This window comes from Podarcis raffonei, chromosome Z (assembly GCF_027172205.1).
Source record: "Podarcis raffonei isolate rPodRaf1 chromosome Z, rPodRaf1.pri, whole genome shotgun sequence".
In the NCBI taxonomy this organism is placed as follows: domain Eukaryota; kingdom Metazoa; phylum Chordata; class Lepidosauria; order Squamata; family Lacertidae; genus Podarcis; species Podarcis raffonei.
This window is the reverse complement of record NC_070621.1, coordinates 12,625,488-12,638,013: the sequence shown is the minus strand read 5'-3', so window position 1 is coordinate 12,638,013 and position 12,526 is coordinate 12,625,488. Positions and strand designations below refer to the sequence as shown.

Below are 12,526 nucleotides of genomic sequence, written 5' to 3'. Positions count from 1 at the left end.
TTAAGCACTGGGAGGGGAAGTGATCCATAGCACTACTACTACTACTACTACTACTACTACTACTAATAATAATAATAACAGCCCTGCCTGAACCTACGTTGCACCAGCAATTTGTTTTTGGGGAATGGAAGTTATCAATGACTGCATCATCACAAAGACAGAAGCTTTGTGACATTATACGAGTGTTGCAGGTCGACACAATCAAAAGCTGGTTGACTACAAACAGTAAATTGGAATCTGAAAAATAATTCCTTTCCTCCTTTTATTTCTCTTTAAATTGTAGCCTCTGGTCCCATGTGTTCAAAGAAAGTAAATCTGGATCCAGCTGTATCTGCTGGGCCATTAGTAAAGAATTATATTTTTTTGTGGGGAGGGATATGTACTTTTCTTTATACATGCATCGGTTTTGAAAGAGGTGTCACGTGAGCACAACACAATTATCACAATCTCAAAAATACAGCAGGCAAGGAGAACAAAACACGTTTATGTAAGTTAAAGGGTACCAATTCTGGATGCGGAACACCTCCTTTTAAATACAGGTTTGTGGTTTTACATCAGTGCCTTCAGTGTTAATCACATGACCAAGAATGAATACAAAACAGAGTGGCAGTGGAAGAGCAACAGTAGTGTGTTAATGCTAAGCAATGGTTTGTTTAGATTAACTATGGTTTGTCTGAACAGTCAAGCCCAGCCCAGCAGACTAATGAAGATTTGTTTTCTACCAGCAAACCACAATGTGGAAATATGGTTTATTATTGGCTTGTGAATCATGACAAGCTTTAAGCTATAGCTTAGTGCTATGTCTAAAACCAACAGCACCCATCACTGGTGCTCATGAAAGTTTAACAACAGCATGAGGCAAGTGAGGCTGGAAAGCAAACAAACCTCATTTGCACATTTGTGAGATGGCTCAAATCATGGCTTTAGGGTCATGTGTGAATGCAGTCAGTGGTTAAGAGCAAAGCAGCGCTGTGTGCAAATTTCACCTCACCGAGAGGCCTTCAGCAAGTCACTCTCTCTAGAGGCCTCAGTGCCTGCCGTCCCCCATCTGAAATGTGGGGAGAATAAAACTGAGTTGCTGTAAGAACTAAATAGAAACTAGCTCAGTTCAGCAGCCAAATACAAGCTCTCTTCCAACACAGCCTGCCTTTTATACTTGTGATTTGGCTTGCCTCGAGGATCAGTGAGAGTTGGGGCAAAAATTCCTTAATAAACAAAACAAATGAATGCCTGGCTGTCCACATATATAAAGCTGAAAATGTAACGGTGGCTATTAGAACATGGGTGGTAAGAGAGGAATATCTCCCTGTCAAGAATCACCCACTCCCCAAAAGCTGATATTCAGTGGTAGACTGCGTCAGATGCTGGAAGGAGTATGTCGCTGTCATGACTAATAGCTATGAAGACTATTGGTGGTGTGTTTTGCTGCTGTTTTCTTAGGTTTTTTATGGGCTATTGGGTGGCGTTGATTGAAATGCATTGCTATTTTTTCTGATTTTGTCTATGTTTCCAAATGTTGTAAGCCACATGGAAATGCCTTATGTTTCTAAACAATGAATGATGGCATAGTGGTGGTATAGTGGCTGGAGTATCAGATTAGAACCTGAGAGACATGGGTTGAAATCCCTGCTTAGCCAAGAAACTCACTAGGGTGGCCTAGGGCCAGTCAGCATAACCTACCTCACAGGGTTGTTGTGAGGATCAAATTGGGAGAAATAGTATCATGTATGCTACCTTGGGCTCCTTGGAGGAAAGGAGAGAAATAAATAACAACAAAAATGTTTGTACTAGACAAGAATCCTCCATACCTGAGAGTGGTGAACAAGAGGGAGAAATGTAAACACATCAGAGCAAGGAATGAGACAAATTGTGCAATTATAGGAACTAGATACAGACTACCTACTTAAAAGAACTGTTGAGCTTGAGCCTTATCCCAAGTCAGACCACCGGTTCAGATAGTCCAGTTTTGTCTACCAGAGCAGTGACTCTCAGAGGTTTCAGGGAGAGGAGGGTCTTTCTCAACCCTTTCCCCTAAGATGCTTTTTAACTGAAGATGCTATAACTTGAACCTGGGACTTTCTCCATGCAAAACTGAGCTATGCCCCTTCACTATGTTCCAACTCCTACATATCTGAGAGACAGAGGAAGGAAGGAAGGGAGGGAGGGGGGAGGGGAGGGGGAGAGGAAGGAAGTCACCAATTTAATACATTTGTTTTAAAAGAAAACTTTTGAACCAGCCTTAGAAATTGTAAAGCAGAAAAAAAATGCCTGTGCATAGATGTCTTTCAAAAACAGAATTGTAATCTACCACTGAAGATATTAGAGTCAACCAACTTTTATTTTTAATCAATTGGCTAAACAATTACAACTGAACACATTTGCTTGGGGTGGGAAAGTAAGCAGGTCCCATCTTAATCACTTTTACTAACTCTTTGAATCAGCTCAGTGTTGTAACTCCCAAAGAATCTTTTGTGAATTCAGGGTCCCATAAATCTATTTGAACAGCTGTGGTTTGTTGACTGCCCAAAATCTACTTTTGCTGTCATAGGTGTACAGCAAACTAGTCAGTCAAACTGCAATGCTTTATTTGCTTTATTTACTGAGTTTGAGGATCAAGGAATACCACACAACCTCAGGTATTATATACCCCACCCCCCATACACATATACACACACACCTACCTCTATTGCTTGTCCCCATCTTGTGGGAGCTTTGCTTGTCAATAAAGGAACTCCTTAGATCAACAGAGTTATCCTCCCATCAATATTTTAAGCAAATAAATAAGTATTTGGCTTGGGGGGATGGGGGAGGGAGAAAATTGCAGCACTTATAAATTAGGCCAGACAAATCCGTTTCTCGACTCCCGCCTGCAAAGAGCATTCTATCAATATAGCGAAATGCTAATCTCCTAATTAACAACCTAATTAGGTAATTATGGCTTTGCAGAGGGACGCCTAAATGAAATATGACAACATGGTCACCTCTTTATATGGCACCTGTGGGCCTTTTCAGCTGTCACTGTGAAGAGTGCAATATCAATTGGAACAGATGACAAAGCAGTGTCATTTTTCATTCTGATATTGCACTGAACAGTACAGGATGGGAACAGTTTGCAAAGAGAGAGAGAGACAGAATCTTGTCTGATTTAAATGTGTAGGAGGCAGCTTGCTTAATTATATTTAAACCACCAAGAACAGGATGAAATTGTGCATAGTGGCAGGACCGGATAAGGCATTGGGATATCACCATCACTACCATCACATTAGTATCCTGACCTGCTTTTTGAAGAGTGCATGGTGGTGTTTGTAGGATCCCCCACAGTATGACCTCACAAATAACCTGCAAGTTAGGCTAGTCTGAAAGCCTCATGGCTGAGCTGGATAGAAGCCCAGGTCTCCCCATTCAAGTCTAGCTAGTACATCACAAAGGCTCACATTTACAATCCCATACAATACTTATTTTGATATTTACCGTATATCCTGGCTGGTAACCTTCCTATTCATACTCATTAGACCAGGGGTTGCCAACCTAATGCCTGTAAAGGCTTTCCTGGGTTCTTCAGAGTCTTAAGCTTTCATTTTTTAAAAGAGGTCAGCCTCTATCTCTCCCAGAAAGGAAGTTATGTGGCAAAATGTACAGGTACTGTATCTTATAAGTGATTACTGTATAATGAGAGTGTGATATGGCCACCTTGTACATTCTTATTAGTGCTACAGAATGCTCTCTGTTGCTATTAGATAGTAACACTATCAGTGTGTGTGTGTGTGTGTGTGTGTGTGTGAGAGAGAGAGAGAGAGAGAGAGAGAGAGAGAAATCAGTATCACACTAATGCATGATTTCCATAATCAAAACCAGCAGAAAATAGCTGACTTTCCATAGTAAACATAAAGTTGTCAGGGGTGGTTGTCTCTTTTACTTCATGTTATGCCATGCTACCTATGGCAGCCATTTTGTGACTGGTATCCGCAGCACTCTTCCAAAATTCAAAATGTGCCAACTTGTTCAAAAAACGCCAGCACAAGATTGACAGTCAAGGATCACGTAGTGAGCTTCAAGGGATTTGAATATATGAAGCTGCCTTACAGTTGTTATGCCCAGTACAGTCTGCTCTGACTGGCCGTGACTCCCCAGGTTCTTAGGAAAAGAAACTTATCCAGAACACAGCTGCCAGACTAGTGACTGGGAACAGCCCCCAGGACCATGTAACACCAGTCTTAAAGGATCTACATTGGCTTCCTGTACGTTTCTGAGCACAATTCAAAGTGTTGGTGTTGACCTTGAAAGCCCTAAACGGCTTTGGCCCTGTATATCTGAAGTCTTCAGCCACATCATTCAGCCGGGACACTGATATCTAGCTCTGAAGGCCTTTTGGTGGTTCTCTCACTGAGGTTACAAGGAACCAGGTTACAAGGAACCAGGCAGAGGGCCTTCTCGGTAGTCGTGCCCGCCCTGTGGAATGTCCTCCCGTCAGATGTCAAGGAAATAAACTATCTGGCTTTTAGAAGACAGCTAAAGGCAACCCTGTTCAGGGAAGTTTTTAATGTTTGATGTCATATTGTGCTTTAATTTGTTTGAAGCTGCCCAGAGTGGTTGGGGCAACCTAGTCAGATGGGCGGCATATAAATAATAAGTGATTATTATTTATTACTGGCTGACCACTGTGAGAACAGGATGCTGGACTAGATAGGCTGTTGGCCTGATCTAGCTGGCTCTTCTTACGTTCCCACACCTGCTACTCAAGTTACTTTTAAGATGAAACACCAGGGATTGGTCATGAGACCTTCTGTGTGCAAAGGAGGCTCCAAGACGTGAACTTGGTGCGAATGAACAGAATGTAAAAGCATTTGCAGCGAGGGATGACAGAGAGTACCAATAGAATCAGAAAAGGATATGCAGTCCACATATTTGTCTGTGGTTGGGAACTGAAGTAAATCAAGAGAATACGATTGGTATTTGTTCACATCATCGCCATTGAGTTTTTAAAGTCAATAAGAAATATGCAATTCATTACTTTAACATTTTGACGTTGCCTTAAGATTGATTTAATGTATGTTACATAACACACCTAAAAAGTTACATAACTTACATTAAATAGCAGACAGCAGGATGAATGATGTAGTATTTGGCAGAAATAGAACTGTAGTGGAAGGAAAACATGCTGTTTGTGATTAACACAGGCTAAAAGGTAAACTGTTGCCTTGTTACACCCCTAGCTGCAGTCATTGATCCAGGACTGGGGAAGTTTTAGCCCTCCAGCTGTTGCTGGACTACAACTTCCATCAGCCTCAGGATAATGCGAGTTGTAGTTCAGCAACAACTGGAGAGCCAAAGATTCCCCACACCACCTTTGATACATGTGCTGGTGTATCAAATGGCTAAGAATGGCTATTTCAAGTTCTATCTTGTTTAAATTAAGGGTGGGGAACTTCTGGCTCACCAGATGTTTCTGGACAAAAACTTCTATCACCCCTGGGGCTGATGGGAGGTGGAGTCTAGCAACATCTGGAGGGCAACAGGTTAGCCTTCACACGTCCCTCAGAGGAGATCATCACTTAATCATTAACTCCAGTTTGAAGCATCAGACCAGCTGTGCTGAAGGGTGACCTCACACACCGAGGTACACAACACAGGGCTCCCCGCAATACCAAGGGAAAAGCTTGCATTGAAGCAAGAGCTAGACAGCACATCTGTGGGCAGGAGAAGCAATGACTTAAAGCACCTGACTTGGAAATTACACACACAAACCTTGGCTTGAAAGTTGTCTGACATCACCATACTAAACCACTGAAGAGCAGAGAGAGGGTGCTCTCAGTTTCTCCCTGGCAATTTTGGCCCAAGAATGTGCTGAAGAGTTCAGCAAACAATCAAGCCAAGCCCAGACACCTTTTCTGAAAATCACTTGCAGTGGAAAATAGTGGAATCTAGGTCGGAAAACAAGGACAGGCATTAAACGCCTCGCACTGGTAACACTCTAAAAAACTATGCTGCTTCTGACTCCAGCACCATTTCACACTAACTGTGCTCCAGGTGCAAGACAATGAACAGCTAGGCAAGTGACACTGGCCCTACTAGCAAGACAAGACTGTGTGCGTTTTTGCATGTGTATTACCACACTGAGGTGAGCAAAACTCAGTGCCAAACAAAAAAAGGAATCCTGCAACATGTCCTAATTACGGTCGTACCTTGGTTTTCGAATTTCCATTCTGGAAGTCCATTCAACTTCGGAAAATGTTCGAAAACCAAGGCACAGCTTCCGACTGGCTGCAGGAGCTTCCTGCACTTAACTGGAAGCCACGTTGGATGTTCAGCTTCCAAAAAACGTCTGCAAACCAAAACACTCACTTCTGGGTTTGTGGCGTTTGGGAGCCCAAACATATGAGTAACAAGGCATTTGAGAACCAAGGTATGACTGTATTCAAATTTTCATCCACAAACTTATTGAACACATCATGCTTAAAACTAGCTACAGGGCAAGGTGAGAAGCAATGCTGGGGGGTTGGGTGCAGAGGTCAAAGCTCTATCCCCTGAACCCAGAAAATCATATTCAGTTTCCCCCGGGTTGTGACGATTTCTTCAGCTACGTACTTATATATATTGCTTCTATATCCTTCCCATGCCAGGTACGGTCGACAGACCATTTGTGAGAGTGCAGGCTCTCCATGTTTCTTGTATCGTCTACTTTTGGTTTGAAATAGTATAAGATTTTTGCCTGCTTTTTCCTTGGGGGCGTTTCTGCAGCTTGTGTAAGAGAAATTCCCAGTTCTTTATAACTCTGTCTTGTGAGTACCATCCCCGGACTAGATTTGGGTTACTTTATTCTGCCCGTATATTTGAAGGTTTTGTTTGAAGGAAACTCCGAGTGTTGTAATTAGCCGCAGTTTTAGATAACCTCAAGTTGTTTTGGAAAGCTTCAGCGGGATTTCAAAGGGGCTTTCGAAGAGCCTCAAAGGAAGGGAGGATGTTTAAAATGCGGTCCAGCAACTCCTGGAGTCCTTATCTGGCTGAGATATAAGCTCGTTTGCCGGGAGTGTGTCTTGTATTATTTTTTAAAAGCTCCTACTCACTCTGCTGAGGCTCACACGAGACTTGCTTCAGGCACCATCTTCTTCAGCCTCCTTTATGGCTGCTTCTGCCTATATATTTACTTATAAGCTCATAGCCATATGCCTATTTTCCTAGTTTGGCTTTCCTTTAAAAAGTGAAAGGCAAGATTCTCAGGGCTCCTTTTTCAGAGGAAGCAGCAGCAGCAGCATTTACATCCCACTCTTTCTCCAGTAACCTCAAAGTGGCAGTGTATATGTATACAGGCTACTACTCCATTTTATCTTCACAGCAACAGTGTGAGGTAGGCCAGGCCAAGCAGGCATTTGAACACAAAGCTCTCCAGCATTGTCACTGCTATGCCATACTGACTCTCCCATGTTTCCCAGAGACTCCAACTAGGAGTGTGGGGACATGCTCCTAGCCTCGGCTGCATTTATTTATAATATTCCACCTTTCCTCCAAGGGGCTCAAGACAGAATACAACACCTCCCCCTCTCCCATTATATCCTCACAACAACCCTGTGAGGTAGGTTGGGCTGAGAGAGTGCTATTTCCTGGACCAACAGGAAGAGAAAGAAAGGCACAAGGTCTTTCACTTGGCTCACACTTTGAAGATGTCTGGAAGAAGCAAGGGTGATTCCTACAACTTCAAAAAAAAATTCTAGACTAACATGGGAAGACACTGTCCCCTTGTCTGAAGGCAAGACAACAGAGTACTTGAGAGCAGGCTAAAATGTGGGGTACATTGAAGAACACTCACAGCATACCAATAGACAAACGGTAGGCTTGACTATGCTGGCCACATTAGGATGCTTTTGAATTTGTTTTTGTCACCCCACCCCAAATATTTATCTATCATTTACACTTTGCATTTTTTCCACTTATGTCAATCTAACATAATTTTGGAGATAACGGAGTCCAGTTTTTATTCAAAACTGACAAAATAAAAAAGCCATTCTAGAGATTTTAACTTATATCAGTTAACATCTGTGGCTTTAATTAATTAATTGCTGGGGTTAATGTTGCCTTCCAGTAATGAAATACTAAGAGCACCACCTGATACCACCCACTGGCCATAAAACCAACACATGTCAGCAACTTTATACAACAAAATGAACACCCCAAAACACTAATGTACGGAACCATATCCAATTTGTACATACAACAAATGTGAAAGCCTTGTGGGTATGTTTCCACTGGTATCACAAATACTGGTAAGCCTTTATTTGCTACCTTTTTCAAGCAAGCATTCATTGAAATATATGTGTGACAACCAACACACAAAACATGTGCTTAATTCCTTTGCAGAAGTGCTTTTCCATGTACCGAGCTTGTACTAACATGAATGCCCCTTGCAACTTTTATCACAGCTGCCAGTTGCCCCTGTGGTTTCAGGAGCATGCAACAGGAGAGTCTGGTCCCAAACACTGGGCAGTGGGCCAGCCGTTGCCGTGAGCCTCTTTCCTCCTTCAAAGCAAAAAGTCCCATCACAGGCTCCTAACACAGAGAGTGGAGACTGTCATGTGTTAAAAACAGGGATGGGCAAATTGAAGGCGAGATTCAAGGGCTTTGCAATGGGGGAGTTTTAACTTGATTTAAGTAGCTTCAAAAGGGAGGGGAGATTTGAAAGTCCACCTGACAGCTCCCGGAGTCTTTTACTGATAAAAGTTGGCAGTTATTTTCATGGTTGAGCCTTTTTATCAGGGTAATTTGATAATTAGAGCTCCTCCTCACACAGAAGACTCAGTGGAGACTTGACCCGGTGCCATAATCTCCTGGCTATTTTATTATTGCGTGTTACCTACTTACTTTCTGATATGGGTAAGGGGTGCGCAGCCAGCTCCCAATGTTCTGTCACACTTGAATGTGAACAGAAATAAAACTCTAGAAAGGTGTTGTGCAGATGAAGAGGCAGGACTGTGTGAATTAGGAGCTAGTGGTAGAGTGCAGGTTTAACCACCAATTTTTCCTCCCCCTATGCAAATAGCCTTTCTAGGAGCAGATGGCAACAGAAGGCACTGCAGTTGACCATACAACTGTATCTAACGTTAGTCCTGCTCAGAGTAGACCCACTGAAATTGATTGACATGTCTAACTTCAGTGCATTCATTTCAGTGGGTCTTCTCTGAGTATAACTTAGTTGGATACAACATAGGGTGCCCTGAGCCTTAAGAACAGGAAATACACAGTGCAATATGTCTCTGTACACCCTTCCAAAATGCCATCCCTCTGCTTATGTAGAGAGGAAAGATCATAGGTCAATGGCAAAGCAATTTATTTGCATGTACTTTGAGCACAATGTTTTTGTGGACACAAGAAGAGCCCTGATGTATCAGGCCAAAGGCCCATCTAAGCCAGCATCTTGTTCTCATAGTGGCCAATCAGATGCCTACGGGAAGCACATTCCCCACGTGGTTTCCAATAACTGTTACTCAGTAGCATATAGCCTCCAACCATGGAAACAGGGCATAGCTGGGATATAAGTGCAATAATAATTTACAGTTTAAAATATATAAATAGCACATAATAAAGCAAATACCAATTCTAAACTACATAATTTTCACAACAAAGCAGCTAACAGCTATATCTTCTCTTCAAGCACCCTTGCAAACACAACACAAATTCCCACCTGATATTTAACAACCCTAATAAATAATTTTAAAATATCAGAGCACAGATTACTGATGCCAAGTCCTCCAAATCCAGTTAGGGGTATAACTGGGTTACCTAAGCAGATAAAAAGTACCATGAGACTCTATACCATGAGACCGCTTAACAGCAATTGATCCAACTCCAGCGGATCTAGTGAAAATAACGAACATTGTTAACTAGGATTTATTAATTTCAATTGAGTAGAACTTATTTGGCAACAACCCTTGATCCTTCAGATGGGGTGCAACACCCCCCCTCCTGGTTCCAGCTGAACTGAGACTGAGGAACCACCTGCTAATGGAGTCAGTGTCTTGTATGGATTAAATCCCATCTTCAATATTCTAAATTGAGATTATCTACAAAAGATTTCTTGGTTTAGCCAAAAAAAGTAAGGGGGGAGAGTGAGAGCACAACCCTACACATGCCCACCCAGAAGCTCCATGGAGTTCCACAGGGCTTACTCACAAGTAAATGGGTACACAACTGCAGCCTAAGTGAAAACACAATGGAAAGCTTGACCAGATGGGCACTGGATGCAATCCAGTAGGGCTCCCCTTAAGTGCTTACAGATCAATGGTGAACACAGTGCCCTCCAGATCCTGCTGAACTTCAACTCCTATCATCCCCAGCCAACATGACCAATGGTCAAGGATGCCGAGGGTTCCAAGTCCAACAACATCTGGAGGATACCCAATTGACAAACACAGCTCAGAGGCAGAGCTACGTGCACCGCCTAACAAAACGCTGCAGGTTCAATCTCCGACATCTCCTGTCACCAGTCGAGTGGTGGCAAAGACCACTGACAGGGACCCTCCATAGAGCTGCTGCCAGCCAGAGGAGACAACACTGAGCTCGATGGACGAACAGCCTGACCTGATTTAAGGCGTACACCTCTGGGAGATTGTGCTGTTTTTTAAAACTGCACGTCGTTTTAAATCCCAGCAGAAAGTTGCCGGAAAGCAGCAGACCCGGGCTGGTGCCACGGAGGTTGCAGAGGCTGGGACCACATCCTTGACCAGTGACAACCCGGCGGGGAGAGCGGGCGAGAGGAACAGGAGGCACTGGACCCGACACCTCAGCGCCGACACCTGGGTTCCCTCCGAAGGGGCGGCGCACAGGTGGGAGAGTGGGCGGGACCGGTAGCCAGGACTCCTGGGTCCCCCTGCGAAGAGAAAGGGGAATCTTGTGAGGGGCACTGAGACCGGACCCCGGGACCCCGCTCCCCACTTACGGGCCTGGCGGGCGCCGCCGCTCCCTTCCCTCGGGGCTGAGTCCCTCGTCCTACTGCCCCCGCAGAGGAAGAGGGCGGAGGGTGTGAGGGGCGCGGAGGGTGGGGGCTCCGCCAGGAGACGGAGCAGCCGCTTCCGGGGCCACAGGAGACGCCTCTGACGCCAAGAGTCAGTAACAGACGTCCTAACCCGGAAGCGGTGGCTCCTCCATTCGGAAGTGACAGGAACTAAGGGAAAGCGAGGCCGGCCGCCCGCCGAGTTCTCTACGCATGCTCTTCATCATCATCGGGTGAGGAAGGAGGGGTAGGAATCCAGAAGAGACAGAGACAGAGATACAGAACACCGCGTCCTGCGTATGCGCCGAAAAACTCTTGCCTCTGGAGGGCTGGGTCCTGGGTCCTAGCGCGCTCCTGCACTTCACTAGCTTCCCACCCTCCCTCTTTTCCGGCCACGCTATGTATGGTTCTTTGACTCGTAATGAAGGAAATGGGACCTGGGTTATTCTGCGAGCAATCAGAGCAGGTCTCACATAATAAGCTTGCTTTCCGGGGCTTACGGTTTTCTTACAAGTAACAATAACTCCTTTTTGAGCATGTGCAAAGTGCATGTCTTTACACGACACGAGTCACCACAACTAGCTAATCGAATCCTGGGACATTAAAGCAAGGTCAGAGGGGCATGGCTTTCTGGAGAGGCTAGAACCCTGCACTTCTTATTCCAATATTAAGCTTTATTCATGTGATAAGGTGTAATGGCACTGGATTCTTTCTACACGCCATACTAAGCGCTACAGAAGTACAGGTACCGAACATGTGTTTCCCTTCGCGTATGAGAACACCACCTGAGAAAGTTCGCTTTGCTGCAAAGCTATTAAAGATGCAAGAGGCCTACTTCTCAGAATATATTAGAGCTGAATTAATTCTACTTTTTTTATATGTAGGAATGCCATACAGCATGTATGTTTTCTTCGCTATTTAATCCTCAAAACAACCATGGTAAGTAGTTGAGTCTGAAAGACAGATACAGTGGTACCTCGGTTTACGAACTTAATCTGTTTCTGAAGTCCGTTCTTAAACCGAATCTGTTCTTAAACCGAGGCACGCTTTCCCTAATAAGGCCTCCCGCCGCCAGTGCCCTTCCACCATTCGGTTTCCGTTTGTAGACTGAGGTAAACTTCGCAAACCAGAACACTACTTCCGGTTTTGCGGAGTTTGTGAACCGAATAGTTCGTAAGCAGGACTGTTCTTAAACCAAGGTACCACTGTACTGGCCCAAAGTTACCCAGTGAGCTTTGTGAATGAATGAGGGTTTGAAGTAAGGTGTTCAGGGCCTTAGTCCAGTACTCTAAAGTTCACTGCACTGGTGCCCCCCTCTCCCTTTCCTGAGTCTCCACTTTATTTTAAATGCAAGCAATGCTTTCCCTTCTACTTATGCAGTTCAAAGGGAAAGAACATGCTGGCTGCTCCTTTATTCAGTGAGAAGTAAACCTACAATCATTGTACCGCCGTACGAGTGCAAAAGTAGTCAAATAATTGATAAGAAGAAGAAGAAAAAGAGTTTGGATTTGATTTTCTGCTTTATCACTACCCAAAGGAGTCTCA

At 44.1% G+C, this 12,526-nt stretch overlaps 1 protein-coding gene across 14 annotated transcripts in view; it reads right to left on the bottom strand.

Annotated features, from left to right (window-relative positions):
* MAPKAP1 (MAPK associated protein 1) overlaps positions 1-11,123 on the bottom strand; it is a 185,212-nt gene extending 174,089 nt beyond the window's left edge. For 4 of the 14 annotated variants that reach the window (XM_053374359.1, XM_053374358.1, XM_053374370.1 and 1 more), the window contains exon 1: positions 10,928-11,122. The gene's annotated coding sequence lies outside the window, so the exon portion shown is untranslated. Of the gene's footprint in view, positions 1-885; positions 1,049-10,569; positions 10,831-10,927 lie in introns of those variants that run through there. The other 10 variants (XM_053374364.1, XM_053374367.1, XM_053374368.1 and 7 more) reach the window with 7 other exon arrangements.
* Between the last annotated feature and the right edge of the window lie 1,403 nt (positions 11,124-12,526).